We start from the raw sequence: 12,177 nt of genomic DNA on the forward strand, positions 1-12,177 counted from the left end.
TCTCTTTATGTACAATTTGCAAAGGGAAACACACACATACAATATCCCTCTCATTTATTGATAATTCAGCTTTAGTATTCTTTTTGGTTTAATTAATAGCATTCCTTTTAATTTAAAGTTTAATAAATCTTTTTTACTTAGATTTTTGTTTCTGTGAATAATGTCACCATTTTACTTCACTTTCTTTCCTGAATGTATTTTCCAATTTTCCAGTACAGAACACAATAGTTAATAGATTATGCTGAGTATTGTGTAGAGGAAGGACTGCCTTACAGTTCAACAGGTTATACTATCCAATAGCTTACTTTTTAAATATGATTTTTTAATATAGCAAAGTATATATAACAGGTTAAAATCATAACATATTATATACGTTGTATATATACAGTTTTGTATCTGCTTTTTAAAATTTTGAATTATCTCCAATAAGGATGCGCCTGACCTTAAGAGGACTCCACAGGCATCACTTTAGGTGGCTGTGATGCTTCTCCCCTTAGACCCTTGCAGGGTCCAGTGGCGAGTGATTCTTTTCTTCAGTAAACATGTAAGTGGAGCCCAGCTCTGCTACTGACCGTGTGTGTGACACATGTCCTGAACCAGCCCGACGCTGCAGTTTCCGCGTCTGTAGAATGAAGACACCACATTGCAGAGGGCTGGGAAGGTGCCGCATGCCGGTTCCAGGTCTGTGCCTTCTCAGCAGGTGCCAGGTTCCCCCAAACACCTGGCCGTGCTCCCCCCGCCCTGAGGCCTCACAAGATGCCACCGCCTTTAGGAAGCTTCATTGCCAGCTGTCTCCCACCCAGGCCTGGGACATGCCTCCTTCCCACACGTCCCCCACTCTTCTTGGTCACACACATCATCGGGGTGTCATTGCATCTCTTCTCCCTCCGTCACACCATGTGCTCTCTGGGGCTGCACCAGCCCTATTGCTGGTAGCCCCCAGTTCCTGGCACACGGGGGTCACTCAGGAACCACCCGTTGGATGAAGGAAGGTCATGCGCAGGAATTCCTGTGCAGTTTGCTGGTCATTAATATCTTGTTTTAAACTACCCCCGTCAAAGTGCACGCAGGAATCATAGGGAGGGGATTTCAATGATAACCCATTCTAAATCCTGACAAGCTCATCTGTTATCAGAATGGATCAGAAGGTAGAATTGTTCTGTCCTCAGACTGACAACCTCATCAGATTCACCAGCAGGAGGCCAGCATACCCAGAAGCCACAGTTGTCCCCAGAAGCCACACTGAAGTCCACGGCAAGACCAGACCTGCAGTCGTCGTGTTTTGGGTTTCTCTTGGTGTGAAAACTTTTCCCTGCTCCCGTGACTAGAGACCTTTCCCACACCCATGAGAGAGCACAGCACAGAGGTCAGGCCCTGCAGTCAGGAGACCTGGGGCACAGGCCCGGTGTCACTGCGTGCGTCCTGGCTCCCTCAGACAAGCGACAGGCATCTCTGAGCTTCTGCGTCCCTACTCATGTAAAGTAGAGGTGGTGATGGGCGGTGGGTGGCTGTGAGGAGAGTGTGAGGTGACGGAAGCACAGGCTCAGTACAAGCCACCCTCAGGCATGTGCACCAGCGGGAGAAGCTCCTCACACATGCCCTCTGGAACTGCAGGGGATCACCCTGGCCACAGACCACATGTGCTTCAGGCTCCGTGTTTCACTCTGACTCCAGGATCCAAGATCCAGGCTCCAGGCTTCATGCTTCAGGCTCCAGGTTTTAGGTTCCAGGCTCCAGGTTCCAGGCTCCAGGCTGTAGGTGCCAGACTCCTACCCTGGGGGAGGTGACAGTCCTCCTCAGCTTTGCCACCTCATCTATAAGGTGGGATAACATTGACTGCCTGCAGCTCAGAGTTCACAAGAGCTCCAAATGAGAAAACATTTGAGATAATGCCCATAAAGCCCAAAGGACTTTGCAAATGTAAGATGCTGGGGATACTATTGTCAGAAAGGTTTAAAATCAATTCCCAAACACCCAGATGTTTCAGGCTCTTTGTGGCTGCACTGAACACGGTGTGCTTGCTGGCCCCGACGGTGGGCGCCTCTCTTTGCACAGTGCACTCTTCAGTTACCTTCTTCTGCAGTTGGAGGAGGAGCCAGGTGCAAGCCTAAGTGTGTCCATCAGGAAAGGCCTAGAAGTGCAGGGGAGGTGCAGGAGCCATGGCCCAGAAGTTGTCCACTCACAGTCTTCTCTGGCCTTCGAAGTGCATTCAGGTCCATGTAGAGGTGGGGAAGAAATGGACTGAGTCACCGTTGCCATGACAAACACAGATGCCCAGGAGCCCAGGCTTGCCAGGGAGGGTCCTCAGAAGGCCAGCCTGGGGTCTTCCCCAACCTTCTCTTTATACCTCGGCTTTGCCTGTGGTCTGACCTGGGTGCAGTCTGCATGACATAGGAAGGAAGTACGTGCTGTAAGACCCCATCTCATGCATGAGAGCAGCGTCTGTTCTTTGCCTATAGCAGGGTCTTATCACCTACAAAAAGGCATTACTGTGTCAAGCCTTTTCTCAAGGTCAAAGGAAGGCCCCACTCTTTTTTTGTTTTTTATTTTTGACTTTGTAGACGATGGCATCTGTTTGCTCTGGAGCCTTCTCTTGCATCTTGCAGATGTCAGTCGTACAGCAAACCTGCAAAACCATCTGTCCCTCGTGGGGTGGTGTCTGGTCATCTGTCATCTAGATGGTTCTCCTCCCTTAGACATGGAAGTTCACAGAACTTCCCTGAAATAGAGCTTCCCTGTTAAGTTACCCAGACCAACTTTGAGGAAACAAAGCACATTGGGCTGGAATTGAGGGAGTTTGATTGTACCTCAGATGAGTGATTCTGAAAACGTGGCCTCCAGACACAGTATCAGCACCACGTGGAACTTGCTAGGGATGCTGGTTCTTGGGCCCCACCTCACTACTGTCTCAGAGCCTCTGGGGGTGGGCCCGGCCATCTGTGTTCTACCAAGCCCACCAGATGATTCTGGTGCACACTCAAGTCTGAGAAGCTCTGCCTTAGATAAACTGACGCCACTAGTGGAAGAATGGCATTTACCCATGGTTTTTTCCTGCTCAAATGACTGATGAGTGAATCATTTGTTTTGGTCATAACATCCACATTAGTGTAACCTTCAGGCTGGGTGAAGTGGCCTGTGGAGGACCCGCCCTTCCCACCGCCTCCCCGCCTCCTCCCGGGATAAGAGCCTGGCCATGGCCCCCGGCCCTGGGAGTCAGCCTCTGGGCACACGGCAGACACTGGGTTTCTAGGGTTTGATGGTGAATGAATGAATAAATGAACAAATGAATGAATGAATAATGGACTTAGCCCTATTTCACAGTAACACTTGAAAGCTCAGATTCTTTTTAAACTAGAACAAGATTTCCAAAGGTCTTCAGTGGTCACTTATGTGTAAATGAATATTTACATTAACCTGTGGCTAGCAGGGTTGAAGTTGGCACGGTGTTGATTCTCCGACATGTGCATTTTGATTCCACCTCACTTTGGCTGGGATAGATTGTGACCTTAACCGCCTTTCTCTGCTGGCTTTTTTTGTGATGTCTGCACTTGGAAAAAATCTTCTGAATGATCCTAGCGATGGGCTTTGGTTTATTGGGTGCCGTGGGGGCGACTGGGCTGCACCGCACATTGCAGAGCAATCAGATTATGCTCCCTAAAAAGACATTTACTGTGTACAGGAAAGCTCCCTACAGCTGGTGACGCACGCCCAGGGCCTGAAGTCACTTGGACCATATTCGTAGAACATTCTCCGGTGAGGCTTCCTGGTTGGGATGGAGGATTTGGACCAGACGAATTTAGGTGTATTAATATACCCTGCAGGTGCCATAAATAGCTGTCTTTGCCTGACCTTAACCTCACATAAGCGCTGCGCTTCAAAAAAGCCCCGTGCATCCAGGGACATTCAGATGGAAGCTGAAGAATAGGGTGATGGAGATGTGTATTATGAAACTGGAAAGAAGCTACGACAGCGTCCATATCTGTTCTCAGCGGTTTTTTCCAACTCTGCAGATTGCCCCAGTGTTTCCACTACAGTCTCCTCTTGTTCCAGGACCGGTTCCAGGATCCCACGCTGCATTTTGCCCTCACATCGTCTTTGTCTCCTCCAATCCATGACAGTCTCTCCGTCTTCCCTTGTGTTTCATGTCCTGGTGCGTTTGAGGAGTAGTGGTCAAGTATTTCGTAGAATATTCCTCACTTTGGATTTGTCGGCTTGTGCTGAGGTTGTGGGTCAAGGGGATGGATTCTGTGGAGGGGACGCTTTTCCTCACACGTGATACGAGCACAACTCGTTGCTGGGGATGTTGACCTGATCACTTGGCCAAGGTGGTGTCTGCTGGGCCTCTCCACTGTAAAGTCACTGTTTTCCCTCTTCCGCTCTGTTCACAGGAAGCAGGTCACTAAGTCCAGCCCAGACTCAGGAAGGGGACTTAGGCTGCACGTCCTGGAGACAATAGTATCAAGAATGTGTGGTCCTGAGGTCATAATGAGTAAATTTGGGGCAAGATGCGTGGAGCCTGTGCAGATGTCCTGTGCAGCCCTACAGTGTTCATCAGTGGATATGTCATCCTTTTTTAGTGTGAATATCACAAGTGGGTTGTTTGGTGTAACCAGTGAATTGAGAGCAGGGATTGGGAAGCCTTCGTGTTGCCGAGGCCCCTGACGTGGGCACTTTTTGGCCCATCCCTGTGGCTTTGGCCTTACTGATGTGTTGACTTCTTCACTTCTAATGGTCCTGTTTGTCAAGGGTCCTGGCAGTTACAGCTTTATTGTAAATCCACCTGCTACTTATTGTCACGTTTCCCTTTTCCTGGTTTGATTTGTTTCACTGAGTTCTCCTTTCTCTAATGTCAATATATGAAGCCCTTCGTGTCAGTCAGGATGGGCTTGGTCACAATGCGATGACAAACACAACTGTTTCCCTCCTGCACACACTGACGTCGCGATCCGTGGGGGCCTCTGCTCGGTGTGGCCTCTCAGTCCCTGCCTGATGCAACTTTGTCCTGCAGGGCTTCTGCTATCAGCACAGGCCCACTTGCTGCTCTTAACACTTGTGCCCAGACATGGCACATTTTTTCCCAGCACGGATGGTGGGAGGGTGCCAGGCGGGCTCCTCTCACTCACAGGAGGGCCTTTGTGCAAAGCAGAAAAAGTGAGGAGAAGCATCTTCCCACAGGCAGGGCTGGGAAAGGAGAGGGTGTCCTTCCCTCAGACTAGGGGATCAGGGGCTGGGTGACACCCGTGTCCCCGCAGCTGGGTGCTGCCCAGCCCGGCACAGTGGCCCTGGTTCTGAGCACACCCTGCTTCTGCCACGAGGTGAGGCCAGCTGGACTTCCTTCCTCTGAGTCCCACAGCTGGCTTTTCATGAGTGTCCTGTTCTCCCAGGTCCTGGCAGCAGGCCGTGGGACAGCTTGGTCTTCTTTATGCCTGCATGGGTATTTTCACAAGAAGGTGGGGCTGCTGGCAAGACTGCGTTTCAAAATGTTCTTGAAGTAGGCGCCACACCTGCCTGTTAACTTTTCCAGGATCTGGGGAAAGAACTTGCTCATCTTTTGATGTTCTGAAATAATGAACATAGCTTCAGACGATGGCAGTGTCTAAATCTAAAACAGAGACAGTGTGTAAGTGCACCGTTCTTTTTGTTCTGCTTTCTTTATTTGGGATCTAATATTTCGCTCATTTTGTTCATGTGCTAAAGTTGTGTCTCAGTGACTCGATGCTCCTCAGCCAGCTGGGGATCGAGGCATGCCTGGGTCAAGCGTGGCACTTGTATTTTAAGAATGCAGGAGACTAGAAATAACCACGGCTCCCAACCGTGTTTTCCCAGCAACTGTTGATTCTTTCCTGACACCCTAATGCTGCTCTTTCCCTATTTTCGGGATTGTTCTTTTCTGAAATTATGTGGCAGCACATCAAAGATGGGTTGTTGTACAAGTGTCCAGAGGCATCGTCGTAATCAGGTGTGACAGATGCCTTCAGTCCAGATCCTTGTTCTATGAACTTGGGCAAGTCACGTAACCTCAACTTTTCCTTGCCTCTCTTGCCTTCCTGGGATGAGCAACTGAAACTGTTTTTCTAGAAACTATCCCTCACCAGTCCCCAGCCCAGCCCATGCAGTCTAGACCTGGGAAGGAAACTGGAGCCTGAATCACCGTGTGGAGAGGGTCCCCGTCAAAGCAGGAAGTGATGACAGGGAGGGAGGAAAAAGCACTGAAATCAAGTGGCTTAATACGTTTTTACCTCATTTCCTCAAGGTCCCAAAAGACTCACCTCTTTTCAGGATTTCTTTCTCTCTTTCATTTCTGGGTGTGCTACTGCAGTGACAAGTGTCAGTCCCCTTATTCTTGCTGCCTTGATGGAAGTCTCAGCTAGACATGACTGACAGCGAAGAGGAGCTGAGAGGTGGGTGCATTCTGCAAATCTTCAACAAGAATTTGCATGTTTGTTTCATCTAGCTCTCTTTTTACACTAACAACAAACTATTTGAAAAAGAAATAAAAAAAACTATCCCATTTACAATTGCTACAAAAAACAAAATAAAATACTTAGGAATAAATTTAATCAAGGGGGTGAAAGATCTGTATGCTGAAAACATCAATAAAACATTGATGAAAGAAATTGAAGAAGACACAAATAAATGGAAAGATAACCCATGGTCGTGAATTGGAAGAATTAATATTGTTAAAATGTCCATACTACCCAAAGCAATCTACAGATTCAGTGCAATCCCTATCAAAATTCCACTGACATTTTTCTCAGAAATAGAAAAAAAAAATCCTAAAATTTGTACTGAACCACAAAAGACTCCAAAAAGCCAAGAGAGTCTTGAGCAAAAAGAACAAAACAGGAGATGTCATTCTACCTGATGTCAAAATCTACTACAATGCTATAGTAATCAAAACAGCATGGCACTGGCACAAAAACAGACACATAGGCCAATGGAACAGAAGAGAGAGCCCAGAAATAAGTCCACACATTTACAGTTGATTGACTTTCAACACAGATGCCAAGAACACACAATGGGGAAAGGACAGTTTCTTCAATAAATGGCGTTGGGAAAACTGGATATCCCCATGCAGAAGAATGAAACTAGACCCTCATCTCATGCCATATAGAAAAATCAACTCAAAATAGATTGAATACTTAAGTGTAAGCCCAGAGACTCTAAAACCACTAGAAGAAAGCATAGGAGAAAGCTCTGTGACATTGGTCTAGACAATGATTTTTTTTGGATATGACCACAAAAGCATGGACAACAAAAGCAAAAATAGACAAATGGGTTTACATCAACTAAAAAGCTTGTGCACAGCAAAGGAAACAGTCAACAGAGTAAAGAGACAACCCACAGAATGGCAGAAAATATTTGCAAACTATACATCCAATAAGAAATTAATATGTCAGTAGGAGGGTACTTCAAAAAATTCATGGAAAGATTCATATTCTCTTTCAATTCTATTTTTCCACAAACTTTTTGAAGTACCCTCATATATAAGGAACTCAAACAACTCAATAGTAAGAAAATACATTATCTGATTTTAAAAATGGGCAAAGGATCTGAATAGATATTTTTCAAAAGACATACAAATGGCCAACAGGTATACAAAAAAACTGCTCAACATCACTAATCATCAGGGAAATGCAAATTAAAACCACAATGAGATATTACCTCACCCTTGTTAGAATAGCTATTATCAAATAGGCAATAGATAAAAAGTGTTGGAGAGAATGTAGAGAAAAAGGAAGCCTGGTACACTGTTGGTGGGAAAGTAGATTAGTACAGCCATTATGGAAAACACTATGGAGGTTCCTCAGAAAAGTTAAAATAGAACCGCCATATGATCCAGCAAGCCCATTTCTGGGCATATTCCCAAAGGATATGAAATCAGTACATTGAAGAGATGTCTGCACTCCCATGTTTATTGCAGCATTATCACATTAGCCAAGATATGGAATCAACCTAAGTGTCCATCCACAGATGAATGTGGCATATATACACAATGCAATATATTCAGCTTTAAAAAAAGAATAAAATCCTGTCACCTGTGGCAACGTGAATGAACCTGGAGGACGTCATGCTGAGCAAAATAAGCCAGGCCCAGAAAGACGAATACCGCGTGCTCTCACGTGGAATGTAAAAACTTTGAACTCATAGAAGCAGAGAATAGAATGATGGTTACTGGAGATCAGGGGATGGGGGCATTGGGGACATGTTGGTCAAAGGATACAAAACTTTAGTTAGACAAGAGGACTAAGCTCAAGAGATCTATTGTAGGTCATGGTGACTACAGTCAATAACAACGTACTGTAAACCTGAAAGTCGCTGCGAGTAGATTTTACATGTTCTCACCTAAGTATGTGAAGTAATGCATGTGTTAATGACCTTGAGTTAGCCATTCCATAACGTGTATATATCAAAACATTTTGTATACTACAAATATATTACAATTTTTATTTGCCAATTGAAAACAAATAAATTCTTCCAGAGAAAATTGAAAGCAGGGTCTTGAAGAGTTATTTGTACACCAGTGTTCAAGGCATCGTTACTCCACTAGCCAAGAGGTGAAACAACCTAAATGCTCATCAGTGGATGACTGGATAAACAAAATGTGATACATACATACAATATTATTTGGCCTTAAAAAAGAGGGAAATTCTGGCACAGGCTACAACACAGATGAATCTTGAGGACATTCACTAAGTGAATTAAGCCAGTCACAAAAGGACAAATACCGTATGACTCCACTCACCTGAGGTCCCTAGAGGAGTCACATTCACAGAGACAGAGAGAAGAAAGGTGGGTGCCAGGGGCTGGGAAAAGGGGAGCTACGTTTAATGGGGACAGAGCTTCGGTTTGGGAAGACGAGAAAGTCCTAGAGATGGATGACAGTGACGGTTGTACCACAGTGTGAATGCGTTTAATGTACTGAACTGTACACTTCAAAATGGTTAAAATGGTCAGTTTTATGTTATGTATATTTTGCCATGTATATTTTTTGTTTTTTTTTTAAAGGGGACCTTAACCCTTGACTTGGTGTTGTCAGCACCACGCTCACCTCCTGAGCTAACCGGCCATCCCTATATGGGATCCGAACCCGTGGCCTTGGTGTTATCAGCACCACGCTCACCCAGGTGAGCCACGGGCCGGCCCCTTGCCACGGTTTTTTAAGAGGTGGGGGGGAAAGTGAGAAGCTGAGGTCTGGTGAACTTAGGGAAGCTGGGCAGCGGGGTGTGGCTGCTGGATGGGAGGTGGGGATGAGAACGTTGGGGCCAGAAAAAAATTTTAAAAGAGAGATTGGGGAGTCACGCTGTGAAGGGGTTTAGCTGTATAGCAGATCAAGGGCCATGCATGAGAAAATGTGAAGGAAAGACAGCAGTTGTTTTTGGCTACTTCTCCACTGTAAATTTGGAGGCTGCAAGAAATCCAGTGAACTCTTGATACAGTATAACTTTGAGGCAGGACTAAAAGTACTTCCAGGGAGTGGTGCTACAAAGCAGACCATACAGAACAGACCGTGTAAAACAGATATCTTTGGAGTGATGGAAATGTCCTAAAATTAGATTATGGTGATGTCTGCACTGCTCAGTAAAGTTACTAAACATTTTTGATTTATACACTTCAAGTGGATGAGTTTTATGGTATGCAAGTTATATTTCAGTAAAAGAGGTCACGCACGCACACACAGACACATGACCTACTTCTCTTTAATCCGTGCTTGTCCCTTACACAGAGGCACCTGCCCCCTGCCATTGTCCCCACTTCATCATGAAAGGAATGACTAAGTGTGGGGCTGTGGTCATGTGGAGGTGCAGCGTCTGTTCAGGTCCCTTCACAATTTTAGAACTGGAGAGCATTTTAATCTAGCCATGGTGACCTCATCAGGGACGGCTCCCTGAGCGGCCCAGTGTGTCTCTGCTGTCATGATGGGCATCGCCGCAATTGGGGGACATTGGAACGACCCCAGCAGATGATGGTCCAGCCGGCTTCCAGCCACAGCCATTCACTGTTGGGATGGGCAGCCCTCGAGGAGACATGGAGGGTGGCCTCATCTCCCCACACCCCGCCTGTCACTCAGGACCATCCAACTACTCACATTTCCCCAAGGCCAAGTCTTCTGCCAAAGAAGCAACAGCTGACGTTGTGCAAGCGCCAGTCAGAAGAAAGGAACTCAGCGGCGGGGGTCTGCACCCGGGGCTGGGCCTTTAGACGCCGTCTGTCCAGAAATAACTCTGAGCTAGGCTTTCTGTCTTAGGGTCGTTCATCACCTCTTCCTCTCGGTTTTGTCACTTGGCCCATGGCTGCCAGGAGGGTGTGCTGGACGTGGTGGCATTTGTTAGCGGGGCCCATTCTCAGGATAGGCGTGGCAGAGGCTGCCCCTCCATGTGGATGGCAGAGACACAGGGTCCGCTTGCACTGGATAGAGAGCAGCTGTCACCGCCGGGGTTTGACCCTAAAAAAGTGGCACATTAAAGCGTCACTCAGCTGTCTGCTCAGATCAAAGAGGGACGGTTGCTAAGTGCTTTCCTAGATTAATGACATTAGATAAAAGTCATTATAACTTAGAGCTGGAAGGAGTCTTAGAGTTTATTTGTCTCTACCCCTTTGTTTGAAAAATGAGATTCAGAGGGGCTTATGCCTTGCCTAAGCTTATACGACTGCTCGGTGTCAGGATTCAGACGAGCTCCCGAGAGCAAGCCAGAGCAGGGCTGACTTCATTCCAGCCGGGACCCAGCCCTCCTGTCCCCTTTCTTACTCTATTCAAATATTCCAGTGAGTAAGTTCTTACAATTTTGTTGCTCTTTAACTTCAACAAGCCCCATCTGTTCTTTGGGGGAGATGATTTACCCATTCATAATAAAAGCAACCTGACAATTTTAGGCAATTGATAGGTGACTGTGACTCACAGTGGAAGTAAAATCTTAATCTAGAATGAAATCAGTTGAGATAAAACTGTTTTGGCCCAAATAGTGGATTGTGGTTATCCACGTGATTCTAATGCTTTTAGGTATTCAGTTGGTTTTCAGTGTTGACAAGTAAACTTTTTAAATGTTAAGGGTATCTGGCACATAGAAAGCATTATAAAATGTTAGTCATTATTTCACAAGATGAGTCACTAATTTGAAAAGCAGCTCTGAGTGGCTTTGACATACGGCCCCTTGCCCGGTGCTCCTCAGCTTTGGAGGCTGGAGCTTTGCCTTCAGAGACGGCTTCCTAGGTCTGGTGGCTGCCTGGGCCTGGGCATCCAAACGACTGAAAAACGTATCTGAATGCACAGATCTCCTTAGTCAGCAGATAGAAACTTAGGGCATGACAATCAAAAATAATTTTTAAAATCACAATTGTATAACAAGAGGCTATAGATATTTTAGTTTGTTTTTCATTTAAGAAGTTTCAAGGCAAGCCTCACTTCTTCAGCGACACTCACCTTTTAATAGAGAGGATTTTAAGTTTAAAAGAAAGATTAATGTTTACAATTTTTCTAAGAAACCGAATTCGTGGTGGCAACATAGATGATCCTAAAATTTCGCATTGTCGAGTACTAAGTGACATTCTTGTTGGTTTGCAAGTTAGTGCAATTCTGTCATCTTTGGAATGAGTCAGGAAGTACACAGGGTTGACTGAGTAAATCTACTAAGTAAACTAAAACTGATTTGCTTGCTTGCTTTGTGATTGGATATAGAGAGGACACCTTAACTCCGGAACACGATATAACCAAAAACAGTCTGTGTGTTCACTGTAGAAAACAACACAACAGGTGTTGATTGGAACTTAATCATACGAACAAAAGGAAAAAGATCCAATGATGGAACCCCCAATTGAAATAATAAAAGACAAAACGTGTCTTTCTTCCCTATTATGTCGCTAATGAAAAAGACTAGGTTGTTTGACAAGAAAAGCTTCGGCCCAGAAGTCCAGTGAAAAAGCAGGGGCAGGACAGTATACTGCACTACATCCCTGTGAAGGAAAGTAAGGAAAAAGGGAGAAAAGCGTGCATTTTGAAGATTACACACACCACCTCCTTTGATAGGCAGCGTGAGGACACCCGCAGTTGCAGGACTCACTGCCGTCCCAGGCCAGGGAGGACAGAGGCGGGTGGATCTCCATGCTGCTCCTGTCCCTTCCTTCCTGCTGGACTTTCAGAAGGGATCTGGTGGTCACCTCTTTGCCTCCTCTTGTTGC

General features: G+C 45.9%; 1 protein-coding gene across 8 annotated transcripts in view; it reads left to right on the top strand.

The window, feature by feature from the left end:
• Positions 1-12,177, top strand: part of LRRFIP1 (LRR binding FLII interacting protein 1) — a 139,585-nt gene that overhangs the window by 11,487 nt on the left and 115,921 nt on the right. The window contains exons 1-2 of one of the 8 annotated variants that reach the window (XM_063080702.1): positions 3,843-4,150; positions 4,389-6,401. The exons of the other annotated variants lie outside the window; for them this stretch is intronic. The gene's annotated coding sequence lies outside the window, so the exon portion shown is untranslated. Of the gene's footprint in view, positions 1-3,842; positions 4,151-4,388; positions 6,402-12,177 lie in introns of those variants that run through there. 8 annotated transcript variants of the gene reach the window in all.

The sequence above is a fragment of the Cynocephalus volans genome, chromosome 1, assembly GCF_027409185.1.
Source record: "Cynocephalus volans isolate mCynVol1 chromosome 1, mCynVol1.pri, whole genome shotgun sequence".
Classification (NCBI taxonomy): domain Eukaryota; kingdom Metazoa; phylum Chordata; class Mammalia; order Dermoptera; family Cynocephalidae; genus Cynocephalus; species Cynocephalus volans.